This window comes from Dromaius novaehollandiae, chromosome Z, assembly GCF_036370855.1.
Source record: "Dromaius novaehollandiae isolate bDroNov1 chromosome Z, bDroNov1.hap1, whole genome shotgun sequence".
Classification (NCBI taxonomy): Eukaryota; Metazoa; Chordata; class Aves; order Casuariiformes; family Dromaiidae; genus Dromaius; species Dromaius novaehollandiae.
The window spans coordinates 37398610-37411851 of NC_088132.1; the positions used below are offsets into that span (position 1 = coordinate 37398610).

The 13242-nt window shown below is 40.9% G+C and overlaps 1 long non-coding RNA gene across 1 annotated transcript in view; it reads left to right on the forward strand.

Moving 5' to 3' along the window:
* The window catches only part of LOC112992392 (uncharacterized), a 68581-nt gene extending 63948 nt beyond the window's left edge, over nt 1-4633 (forward strand). Inside the window, exon 10 of the long non-coding RNA XR_003261521.2 lies at nt 1166-4633. This is a non-coding gene — a long non-coding RNA (uncharacterized LOC112992392). The remainder of the gene's footprint in view (nt 1-1165) is intronic.
* Nucleotides 4634-13242: the final 8609 nt, after the last annotated feature.

Consider the following 13242-nt stretch of genomic DNA (forward strand, 5'->3'; position numbering starts at 1 on the left):
CTATTCAGATGCTTTGAAATAAAAAAGAACTGCTGACAAACACTGCTTTGGGCATTTGACACTGCTTTTTGATCTAGTTACTCAGGCAGTGTAAAATGAACAAATTAGGAATTTACTACAAAAGAGGCTCAGTTCTAGCCTGCTAACGTGTCAGGGTTTATAAAATTAGGGCTTTTTTTTTTTCCCCTTTCTTTCTATCTGGATTGTTTAAAACCAAAAAAACCCCAACCCTTTCCATCATTTTTTTAAATTGGTAACTGGATGTTTTCTTCAGTTTCCCAGAAGTGGGTTTTTAGATGCGTGTCTGTGCGTGAAAAAGATATTGATATATACATCACACATATAAAATATATTTATCTATTCATCATCTAGATACCTGCATCTTTTGTGTAGCTCCTATCTCTGCATATGTGGTTTGGACTGGGAAATGTGGAAAATTACTTTCAGAATCTCTTACAGGAATTTTTGCTTTCCCAGGAGGACTCCACTGTTAATTAAGTTAACTTCTTTTAGTGGGACAAAAATACCTTTGTGTCAGTGAAATGCCCATAAACAGGGTTTAACAATGACTCTGGAGCACAACTGTTCTTTTCTTCAAGGAGACTATTTTAAAAATGTACTTTTATACATGACATATTGTGTACGGGGCATTACCCGAGCTCCCGTGTGGAGTGAGGTTACATCATGTGCTTTGAAGTACGTTATGTCTGCTCATGGAAACGTTGAAAAGCTGCTGCTTTGAAACCACATCTCATTTTAGAGAGCGAGTAAAATGAGGTAGGCTGTTAACACAGAGCCAAAAGCAGACATCGTACAATAGCCCCCAAGACTCATAATGAAATTAGATTTTTTTTAATTCAATGATCCAGATGGATTCATTGATGGAATAGCAAACCATTTCTGAGATCACTAATACCCTAATATATAATTGCAGGATAGCAACTACTTATCCATTACATTCAGCTGTTCTGCTAGTGCTCCTGAGTTTAATTATCACTCTGCCTTAGAGAATCCATTTCTCCCTCTCTTTCTGCAACAGCAAAATCAAATTTCAGTCACAGTTTGCATTATAATACCTTATCAAAAATCCACGGTTTAGGATGAATGATTACAGTCATAGGTACCCACTGATGGAAAACATTTATGGTACGCGTCTGTTCCCCAGCGATCGTGGCTCAGAGGGAAGAGCACGTGGAAGTTCATCACCACTCCCTGATCCGCCTGTGAGAAAGAGACAGGCAGAAAACCGGTGGCTATCCCACTGACAAGCAGCCTTCGAACCCTACGGTAACGTACCCGCAGAGGCATGCGGGCTGCACAGAAATGTTCCAAGCAAGGGGTCAATGGAGCCAATAATATTGTGTGATTTTAATGAATGGGAGCTGGGCTGTGTCCTACCCCTCGCGCTTCTGGATGATCGAGTCCATGCCTCAGACATACGAACAGCAGAAAGCAGCTTGTCCTAGATGTGGTTTTTTATGTGGTGCAGATGTATGAACAGAGGCTTGCTCGTCAGTGACAGTGCAGAGGATGGGCAGAGCATGGACTGGAGATCCAAGGAAAATGTTTTTTTCTCTCCCGTTTCTTAGCGAATGTTGTGCTTTCAGTAGGTGCTGGATTGGCAGTCTCGGAGGCTGCATTCCCGCCGAGGGAGAGGGGAGGCACCATGGATAAAGTGGAAACAGAAGCTGCGCAGGCCAAATGTTTCCATCCCAAACTCGAAGCACAGGGCTCGCAGATGCCCTGGCAGGGTGCCCTCTAGGACTTGCTCAGTAGTGATTTGCCCTGTCCAGCTCTGACGGAGGGTACCGATTGCTACAGCTTCTACAGTTTTTTACATTTCAGTCCTTCTGACAGCGTTTCTCTGAAACATGGTGTCATAAGAGAGTGGATGCAGAGCAGCGACAACCCCTATTGCATCCAGGGGTTTCCTTCAAAACCCACATGGTTTGAGGAACTCAGCTGCAACGGATCTGGATGTGAATGTGCTGTGAGAGCCACTGTTAATGGGAACTTTGTGTTCACACGATGTGCTTAGTGCTTGACAAATAAGGAGGCCTAGTGAGTTTTTCTGAATAAATAAACTACAATATTTGCTCTGCTAACCTTGTCACCAAAACAATGAAATGTTATTTTGTATTTTCTAGGAATAACATACAGCAGATATAAGACCTGGTATCAGAATGATGACGACTTCCAAATGATTAGGAAGTAGCTGATCCACCAAAGCTAAGCCTTGTGATGATTATCTCTTGCACCATTTGGTGATCAAGTCACACTCATTGTGGCAATGGGTTAAGCGAGCCAAGGCAGCCTGCAATTTATTTGCATAGCATCTGAATCGCTAGGCTTTTAAACTCAGGAGCATGCAATACAGGCTGAGGGTGAAATACCAGGAAAACATCCCGGTTCAGTTTAAAGAAAGCTATTCCGACGGGGGCTGAGGCAGCAGGGACTGTGAATGGCTCAGGCCCACCCAGAAACTTTTGGCAGGCAGTGGAGCAGCGCGAGCTACCCCTTTGTCCATCCCCTGCTTTGCTTGCTAGAGAGGGCAGTCAGGTGCCTTAACGGCCTTCACGGAGGTTTGGGATAAGTTCCTATTTTGCACCCCTGATTGTGCACAGTGCTGTCTGAATATAGCAGAGCTGCTGGAGTGTCAGCTGCCATAGCCATCCTGCTGCTTTGGTCTCCTACCTCTTTGCACTCACCTAAGTCTGGTGTCAGAGAAATTCTGTCATCTTTAAATCTCAGCAGAGAAGGCCTGTTATCAAAATTATGCTGGTCCCTGCCATGCAAGAAGTAAATGGTAAATCACAATGAAGCACTATTGCTGTGGAAAGGATCCCTCTGAGAACTGACCTGTGAAGTGAAAACCGCAGATGACTTTGACTACAGCTTCTTCCCTGTATTTAAATTGTCCTGCTTGCATCATTTATTCCAAACACATTTCTGGGGCAGCTGGGAACAAACTGATGAGCAGGGCTGCGAATGCTGAGAGTGCAGAAGGATTGACATTTTAAAGGTAAACATTGAGACTTTCCATCCAGAAGATGCAACAGCTGCTACAGATGCTGATATCACTTCTGGCAGAGAGTGATGAGTGATATGTAATGTCAGATCAAGACGAGAGGCTACAACTTAGTTAAAAGCGATGCCCTGAATGTGAATCACAAGGCTGGAGACCGTGACGCTGTGGCCATGCTGCCGAGCTCCTCCTCACCCGGGCCTGGGAGCCCCCAAGGGAACCACACTGGGCACGTGGCTCCGCTCCCGGTGCCGGCGGGTCACCTCTAAGGAGGACCCGGCACCGGGAATGTCACTGGTCGGCATTCCTCTGCCATACTGGTGCTGGATACGGGCTGAAGGGGTCCCTTTCATTCTCTGGGGTACGCATTATGCTGAGCTTGATAGCTTCTTTTTGCAAGGGGGGAAGTCAGCATCTGGCTTGTGTAATCTTGACTGAGAGTTGCCAGATCAACGGCTGCATCGCTTCTCTGTCATCACCAGAGACAATTAAGCTGCACGGAGATTGAGCTTGAAATAAGCCTCCAAATTTTCCAAAAGTTTCAAGCTTATTTAAATTTCTATGACAGAGGGATCACATTGAATGAAGGTGAGGACAGCTCAGCTCCTAGATACTTCCATTTCAGCCAGGTCCAGGCATACCGAAAGAGACACAGAAAGATGAAACAAAATAAACAGAAAATGAATTCAACTATTGCAAGCAATGCAGAAATACTGTACTTCAATTCCACTGTAGATTGTAACAAAGATTTCAATTAGCTTTTATTTTAAACACACCTTTTTTTCCTAGTCCCAGTGAATATATAATCACAACCCTTTTGCTTATTCTGCTTGTCCAATGCAGATACCTCCCTGTACAAAAAGCACATGAAAACAAATAACGAGCAGTGGAAGTTATAAATCTCAATAAAGTTGGTGTGATACAGATGTGAGGATGCTTTGTATTTTGAATCTGATCACATTTTGCACTGTTTGTCTCCCTCTTTTTTATGGGTATTTACAATTCTTCTCCATTAACCTTCATTTGACTCTGGCTAACTTTGCTGGCTGCAGATGTCTTTACCAAAGTATGAATCAAAGACCTAGCGATTATCAACATGGACATAAATTAATAATTTAAAGAGGACTACTTAAATACGTAGTTTACCCAGTTCATGGGGTGTTTCTATAACCTTTGACATCAGGGTTTCACATCAAGTGTTTAATGAGAGCTTCCAAAAGGAAAACCATCCACCAGTAAATGTCTTTGGTTGTAGAATATATGGGTTTAAGGGACAGCCACACTTAAATAGTAAGTAGTATTTTAAATCATTAGCCACAGCATGTTTTAGTGGGAAATTTCTTTTTTATGTTAATATTAGTCATTGCATAATTTTTTGTAGGCTTCTGTGCCTGCTTCCCAAATGTTTGTGCTTACATATCTAAAGAACAATAAATCTCTCTGTTTCATGAGCAATAAATGCTGATACTGCTCTTTTATTGAAGGTCTTCAAATTATCATTCTTTTTCTGTGCAAGCCTCCTATGAACAAACAACTCAATCACCCCAAAAAGCTAATAAGAAGAGACGGATTTTGTTGTGTTTTTTTAATGTTTCTTTTTGAAAAATATCACACAAATAATAATAATTAGAAGGCAATATTTGTATTGCCTCCAGGAGTTAAAAAGATGTTAACTTTCCCTTGGGGAGCCTAAGACTGGTGTCTACAAGACTGCTCTGATATTTTGATTTATTAACAGGGAATAAATAAGACTTCAGCAGCTGAAAGAAGAAAGCTGTTATCTGGAGGGAGCAATATTTTCAGGTCTGTCCTATTTTCTTACTTTCTTTTTTGCTTGCTTGCTTGCCTTTTTCTTTTTTTTTCTTTTTTTTTTTTTTTAATACCCACACAGCTGAGTCAAGGTTAAAGAGCAGCTGGCGCCATCAAGGCTTTTCAGCCTCATTTTGTGGCTCTTCCCTGCCTCTGCTCTTGACACTGATGAGTGCATCAAATGTTCGGTTGTGGAGCGGCCATGACGGGGTTGGACCGCGCGCAGCCACGGCGCTTTCTCCCGCGGGCCGAAATCGTGCTGTACATGAGCTCCCTTCCCCGCCCCTGCCTTTTAGCTGCCTGCTCAGGTTGATTCACAGAGGCATTTAAAAATACACTTGCTGAAATAATAGCTTATGATAGCACCTCCCGCCATCCAGTTAAACACACGGTGTGTTAATCTTATAACATGAAGAATTAGCGCCTTTCTAGTAAGAAAACAGCTCCTCAGGAAGGGCAACTGTTTTAGATGGGCTATTTTTTATAGGCTTCAGTTTTGGAAGCAGGCAGTTGTATGCAAATATCGACAGTAGCATGGACTGCATGCTTTTCCCATCATAGCCAAAGAGTTATTTAAATTCAGGGTGAAGCGATCAGAGCTAAAAAATTCAGAGCTAAACAATCATTCAAATATCAAGCTCAGTCTTGCTGATGGGAGGTTATTTTGAACACAATGGGATTACTCACACGTGTAAAATTACTTCTGTGTATAGGTGTTTTGCAGAATAAGAGGCTTCAGATTGATTCTGAGCTCCAGCAGTCAATAGTTTTGCCATTTCATTCAATGAGCCCGTACCGGAGTGCTAATCAGTTAGCTTGAGCTACAGCTAGTCTCATGTCAAGACCAGCAACTGATGAACAACAGAAGTTAGTTTTGCAGTATGGAGAATCCTATATGCAAAAACTCCATGCATTTTGCATGCTTTGCATGGAATATTTTGCATGGATATAGAAATACAAATTTTGGAAGAATGGAGCTAGAGAAGGAAATTAGGAGGACACTAATGACCTCTTAGTTTAGGGAAATAACATGGAGAAGTTTCACCAAGGTTCGAGGGAGTGTGCTAATTCACAAGAGTGTGGCTTTCTTTTTTGGTAAATTTGAGATTTCCTTATCTAGCAGATTAAATAATTTTGCCAGCTGAAATGGAATTAGACTGAAATAGGCTGCTTTTTTAGATGTATTGCTATTGTGAGGAAAGGGCAAATATTGGTGATAGAAGAAAATGGGATCAGCACTAGAAATTAGCCAGAGCTTCTGACACTATGTGGATGAGGATAATATAAAAATAGAGAAAAGCCTCATTTAAGAATGACCAACAATAAAAAGGCAACCCCACCACTTATTGAATGTCTTTTCATTTTCAAGTAGAGTTTCATTATGAGCTGAAAGATTTTTAAACAAATCAGAAGTTGTCCATCATTTTGTTCACAGAGGACACTGCCAATATGAATATTGACTTATTAAAGACTGCTTGTAAAGAGAGCAGGAAGTCTAAAATTAATGTTGTAGGTGAGAGAGATTGTTGGAAAGGATAGTTCCATAAAAGAGTAAAGATTATCTCATCAAAGTGGAGGCAGCCCTACCGGCGACAGCAAAGCCAATGTCTCCTTCTCAGCCCCATCAACTTGCAATTTAACAACATTTTTGTTTCATTCCTAATCAGGATGTATTCATTCCCAGAGGACAATCAGAGCAAGCAGGCAAGATAACTTCTTATTTTTCTCTGAGAAAGTTTCTGTAATAATGTCTTGACTATAGAGTCACAGAAATTCTTTATTCTTATTTTCATGCTTGCTTTTCATGAATACAGCAGAGATGAATAGCCTTGGAAAGTGAATTCTTTACTTTTTGTGCATGAAAAACATAGGTGGCAGCCAGATATTTTGTTTATTGCAGTCCTAGCATTGCTCCTGTCTGACCTAGAGTGGCTGGTCCATGGGTCAGAAATTCAGTCTTCTCAGCTAAGGCTGCGCCAAAAGAGTGTCAGCTGTGAAGGTGCTTATCGTTTGCACCTCAAAGGAGCCTGGCTCAAGCCACTGACTCATTATAAAAGAGCACAAACCCATCCTCAGATGGTAATGACTCTTGGTTCACTGCTGACTTAGACTTGAATCAAACCAGTGACCCAGAGTGAAAGGCTCCATAAACCCTTAGCAATTCACTGAGCCATTCAGGGCTTCAGGGGGAAGGGGAGGGAGGGAAGTAGCCTTGAAAAAGGGGCCTCAAATTTACAAAGAATTTACCAAGAAAATGCTACGCATTGTCTTCATATATACTGGCAGCACTCACTACCCCCAGTTCTGTAAGTGGGGTCCATCTGTACAGGAGAGTGCAGAATGAAATGACAAATAAAAATGTTACAAATAAAAAAAAAGTGGAAGCAAAACATTTTCTTTTTAATTTCCCTACATTTGTCTTTCAAGAGGTAAAGAATTTTCAAGGCAAAAAAATTCCACCCATTTCAAGACTCTGAAATTCCCAAACCCTAAAATTTAAATGTGAGCGAAGAAGGAACCTTTCAGATTTACCTGCATCTTTAGTTCTCCACAGTGTGGGCTGCTAGGTGGACGTGTTTCATTTTAGCATTGACACTTGTCATTCATCTGAAGGAGAACACAGGTGTTTGTGTGTATGTGTGTGTGCACACACAGAGATCTATGTGATGTGTCACTGGAAATCTAATTAGTAGTTTTACTAGCCTTGCAAATAATAATAGTTAGTATTACTTGATAATCTGTGGTATATGTTTTTACCATTAAGATGAACTATTTTTTCCCTCCTTTTATTGATTCACTTTAATGATTATCAGTTCCCTCTTAGATGCTGATTAATACTTCTCTTTTCTAGAAGTTAGTTTTTCATTTGGTTCTTATTCTTCTAGATGAGCTGCAAATTGTCTACCATGACCAGACAATTTTGCTGCTTCTTCCCCACAATATCTAACCCCTACACTTTCTCTCCTATTCATAGAATTTTTCTGAATTTCATTTAGTGAGAAAAATTTAATTAGGGGGTTTAAAACTTTAAAATTTGATATTATTTTTGATTCCTGCATTGATTTTTTTTTCATTTATGACATTGCATTGACTGACAAAGGGTTGATGTTAGCAATTAGTGTTCTTTCTCAGATTCATCTGTCCCTCAGTATTGAAAATTAAACATTCTCCATTTTTTTTGGATATCAAAACCTGGTGCTAGACTACTGAGATAATTACTAAATTAATCATACTTGCCAGGCTCTGTGAAAATACAGCTGTACTTCAGTTTTAGAGGAAAAAATGAATAAATTAATCCAAGAGATATATACATAAATGACGTCTTTCACTGGCTATTAAGCTGTTGAATCAAAAAGGTTTAAAGTTCCATGTTTTTAACAGTAATCTTCAGCAGCAGCCTCTAAGAATTGCAATTCTTGTTTTACATCTGAGGTAACAAAGGAAATCAAACAATTCACTCGGTATTTATTTTAGCAAAAGTTAACTACTGACCTCCCTACCTGTTCTATAGACTACTATTAACCTTGTCTGCAAGAGGGTGGTGATTTTAAGAGTTATGATGGTTAATGGCCTTTGAATGCAGCAGGCTCAGACCACTTACTCCCCAGTGTACGGCATGGCTCAGACTTTTCCAGATGGGAAAATGATAAGGAGACGAGGAAGACAGCAGGTCATTCTTGAGGCAGCCTTGAAAAAATTGCTGCAAAATGAATCGTGCAGGTCTGCAGTGCTTTACCCAGCATTTTTCTGTTTTAATTTATCAAGCCAAAGCTTGTTGACATGAAAGTGAATGAAACGGTTGTACTGTATGCCCTAAAAAGCCAGCACAGGGTTTTCGTGCACCAGAGCTCAGCTGTAAATAGCAGAGAGAATCCAGGGAGTATTCTGTATACTGGTGCCCTCCATAACATTTTATATTCATCTGCCACATGCTGAAATCCCACCATTAATATCAACTGTAAAAATAAACAAATAATGAAGTCCTTGAAATTTGAAAATGGACTTTTTAATGCCTGTTATCAATGAAATAAAACCTGAAATTGGCGGTGTTGTTATTTGTTTGTCTAATAAATGAATGGACCGTATGAAAATGAAATAGCTTTGTAGCATGGTGGAAGTGCATTCAGATGAGTGCAGCATTAACATCAGGAATTTTTATACTATAGTCCAGATCTCTGAACCATGGGGAAGAAAAAGTGAAGGAAGGTAGGAAAACATTAAAGATGTCCATTTCCAGACTTCTTCTTATACATAGCTTTTCACAGGGGCGATGGGTAGGCCACCAGAGATCACTTTGTGCCCTGTGACACAAAACTGAGTACACTATGACTACCCTTTCCCTTTTCGCTCCTTTTTGCTCTCCACAAACCAGGGTGCATGGAGTTTTCCCTGCAGTTATCAAGCCTTGGAAACCTGGCCTAAACATTGGCAGCCCATGCTACAAGTTATCTCTGCACAAGTCAGGAGATTTGTTTAGGAAGCATGAGATTTAACAGTATGCGTTTCAAGCTGCTCTGTTTTGTTTCCTGCATTTGAGTCTTCCGAGTTTAGTGTTTCAAATTTGGTGACTCTGATAGCTAGAAACTTACTATTTATTGCAATGAATCTCACTGTTTATTGTAATACTGCTTCATGGCTCCCAGAGCTGTAATTTTAAGAACCGTACTAAATGCTGCATGACTCAGGATAGAGCTGCTGGAAAGGAGCAATAATGTGCACTTCTGAACAGCTTGCTCAGGGCTGGGAGAATAAGTACATGTTTCACCTGCTTTTGCCACCCTCCTTACCCTATTCTCTTTGTAGGAACCTGGGAAAAGCACTGGAGAGGCGCAGAGTACAGCCCCTTATTATACAGAATATGCTGGTATTAGTGGCTGAGATGGGTTGTGACAGTGGCTCTAGAGAGATCTATGCTGTACAGTACAAATGGTGGTGAAATAACTCATGCAGCATGCTTTATTCCTCTAGTATCCAGCATGAATATAGCCAGTTGTGAACAGCACGGGCATGACCTGCTCTGCACAACTCGGCGTGAGGGTCTGCCTCGCTCCTGGCCGATAAGCACAGGACGGAAGTGATCCATTATAATCCAGGGAGGTGGATTGGCCATGGGACGTGGCGGGAACTGGGTACGAGGTAGCTCCTGTTAAATTATTACAGTATTTCTGATTACAGAGACTTGCTCAAAAAGAGAACAATGAAGTAGATTAGGATCTTTTGCTCAAATTCTTAAATGAAATCTTTGTCTTCCCCATTTTATACAAAAGCTTGAAATGACTGGAGTTTCAGTGGTGTAGGCAAGACAATTATGGAAAAATTCCTCTCCTGAAAACTTGCTCTGAATGTTTTATCACATCCTAGATACTAATATATGACAAAATCCTTTTGCTCTTAGTGCTGTCACATTTGTGTGAGATGAAGGTTGTTGTCTCACCCACACAGACGATAGGATGACACTTTAATTGGAAAGTGACATTGTTGGGAACATTTATGAATAATTGAGTATGTCCTCCCCACTCATCTTTTTATATGTTCTCCAAGTCATTATTTTATTTATTATTTATTATGAACTGACATTGTGCTGAGAGCTGTACAGAATAAAGGAGAACACAAAGTCCTTGCCCTTGTGGATCTTACGCAGCAAGAAACATAGAAAGCTCTTCTCCATCCCGCTCGTAAGACAGCAAACACATTCTGGCTACGTTCCAGACTTTTTCCTCTCTCGAAGGTTGCCTTTATGGACAAGTATAATAATAACATTAATAATAAAAATATCTCAGCATGAATGTTCTGTTAAGCCTGGCTGTTTTTAAGATTTTTTTCTTACCCTCGGAGACCTTTATATCCTGCTGTAGTTGCCCCTTCTTCCTAGAAATACACAGATCTTCTTATCTTGTTGGACTGAAGTTAATAGGACTTGCCTGGGTTGACATCAGGGCAAGTCAACAGAAACAATTCTGTCACTCTCTACAGGGAGCTGAAACTCGCTACCCTTCTACAAAACAGCAGCATTTCTTAACTGTTTGTTTATTTTTTCCTCTTTTTTCCCCCCTTTTGTTCACTGGTGCATACCAACTTGCTTGTCTCTGCTTGGATTAAGAGCCTCTGCCTTTTCATGTGGGGGCAGCGTCCTCGTGCTGCAGAGCCTTGTCCCGTGTTGAGGCCCCGAACGCAAATATATAATGAGGCAATATAGTTTCTGCTGGGTTAGGTGATTTGTCCATACAACCTCTTACCGATGCAGGATTGCCTTGCTGCTGTCTCTTAGTCTCAAAACAACTCTCATCCTGCTACATCAGTTACTTGTATTAGCTTGTTAGACATGAAATACAGGGTCAATTTTTGATTCCAAAAAAACTGTGAGAACTCTGCTTAGAACAATATGCTAAGGATCCCTGGTAAGTAATTGCCTATATCCTGATATATAGTATGAGGAACACATTCTTCTAATTCCTTTATCAATTTCTATGGAAAGACTTAATAGATTTTACTTTTCCAAACCCCCTACATTTTAAATAGGCAATTTCAAGCAGCTCTCATTCAGAAAGTTCTTGATAGCTCACAGACTATGTTCAGGATCTACTCCTAGCATATGTCTTAATGAAACAGGTGCACTTCCCTGCAAGATATTTACTTTTAGAGCAGCTGATGCCTAAGGAAAAACATTGCATTAGAGACAGCTATGCTCATGTGCTCTGGCTATATGCTGCATTTTCCTCCCTCATTCGTTGCATTTCCATAAAAATAGGTTCTTAGTTTATTAGGGTTTTATCTATATTTGCTGCTTTTTCCCTGCTGGAAGTCAGACTCCCCTAGGATACCACAGTATTTTCTACTGAAATTATCATGATGTTGCATACACGGAGTATGTGGAGGCCTGAATGAAAATTTCATCTCAGCGCCACTGAACCATCCAAATTAGATTTAGTTTTGAGGCAAAAATAAACCTCAGGTAGGCACAGCAATGAGTGGGAGACAGTATTTGACATTTGGAAGTGAATTTTTCGGAATCACCCATTATGAGAAAAAAAAAAAAAGCTATTGCAGTTGCTTTCACCCCAAATTTGGCTTTTCGCCAAAGCGCTGGCATTTCACTAAGCAGATAAATCACAATTTTTGCGCCGTCCCGACATCAAAACTGCCGGCGATGGCAATGGAGATGGCAGAGGCAAAACGCCGGGGAGGGGGAGGCGGCGGGGCCGGTGCAGCAGGCAGTCTCGGGGCGGTGGGAGCGAGATGAATGCGCGGGGAGCCAGCCTCATTATCTGAGAGCGAAAGGTCATCAAAATCAATTTGCAGCATGATGTACAAAGGTCATTAGCAGACTCGCGCTCTCCATGCCCATTTAGAGCACAATAAAAAAATAAAGTGGCTGCTTTAATAACTATGATTAGTAAAGAAAAAAGGCATATCATTGAGCCATCTGTTTAAACATTTGCGTTACCTTAGTTTTTATTCAAAACACTGCAAATAATGGGAGGTGGTGTTTGCGGAAGGCTGTGTTCCTGCAGCGTTTCCCCATTCATTTTCAAGATTTATAAGGCTGACAGAATTGAAAGCATCTCTCTAAAATTATAGTCCTTTGAAATCAATAGTGTAATATTGGTAATTTGTTTCTTTTTTATTACAGACCACTTCATTATTATTTTTATTTTCAGTTCATGGAACGAGCTAGACTGGAATCCATCATTTTCTTATCTGCGGTTAAATTGCTTACTCAGGGGTGCAGATTGCCTGTTTTGTTTCACCCGTTTTGTTATAACATCTCAGTGTTAAAACCTCCCTTGCGCAAGCAAACACACATCTATATCGCCAGCAGAGAAGACACCGCAGCTGCAACACCTGCACCTAAAGGCGTATTCACGTTATTAATGTTGAGTCTGAAGGCAAATATGATGTTTCTAAGGAATTGCACAGCGCCGTGGAAAAAAGAGTGGCTCTGTCGGAAGAGGACGGCTGCTGGAGGGTTTTCCTTGTGAAGTTTCCTTTCAAGTTGGGTATCAGAGGTAAGAAGTCCGTACAGGGAGCTGCTGCCCAGTGGGAACTGGTTGCCATCCTGAGCACGATCACTCAAAAATGTAAACAGAGTTCAACTTGTGCATTAACTCCCTTTTTTGTTGCTTCCCTCCTTTCCCAACACATGGACACTCCTTCCTCAAGGCCCCAAAACAGGATGCCGGTCGTAGTGTCTGAAGGACCCGGCTGGATATGGTATCAGAGGGTGTCCGGTGTCCACTGACTACCTACGGCTTGCCTGGTTTTTCCCCATATTATATGCAGCCTCAGAAATGATAATGTTATTCAATGTTAATGTGTTAATAACTATAATCATCAGGCTTTGAACTTTAAACAACAGAAGCTATTTCTGCCTGTATTTCCTTCCTATTTTCTGTTCTCCTATGCCTGTT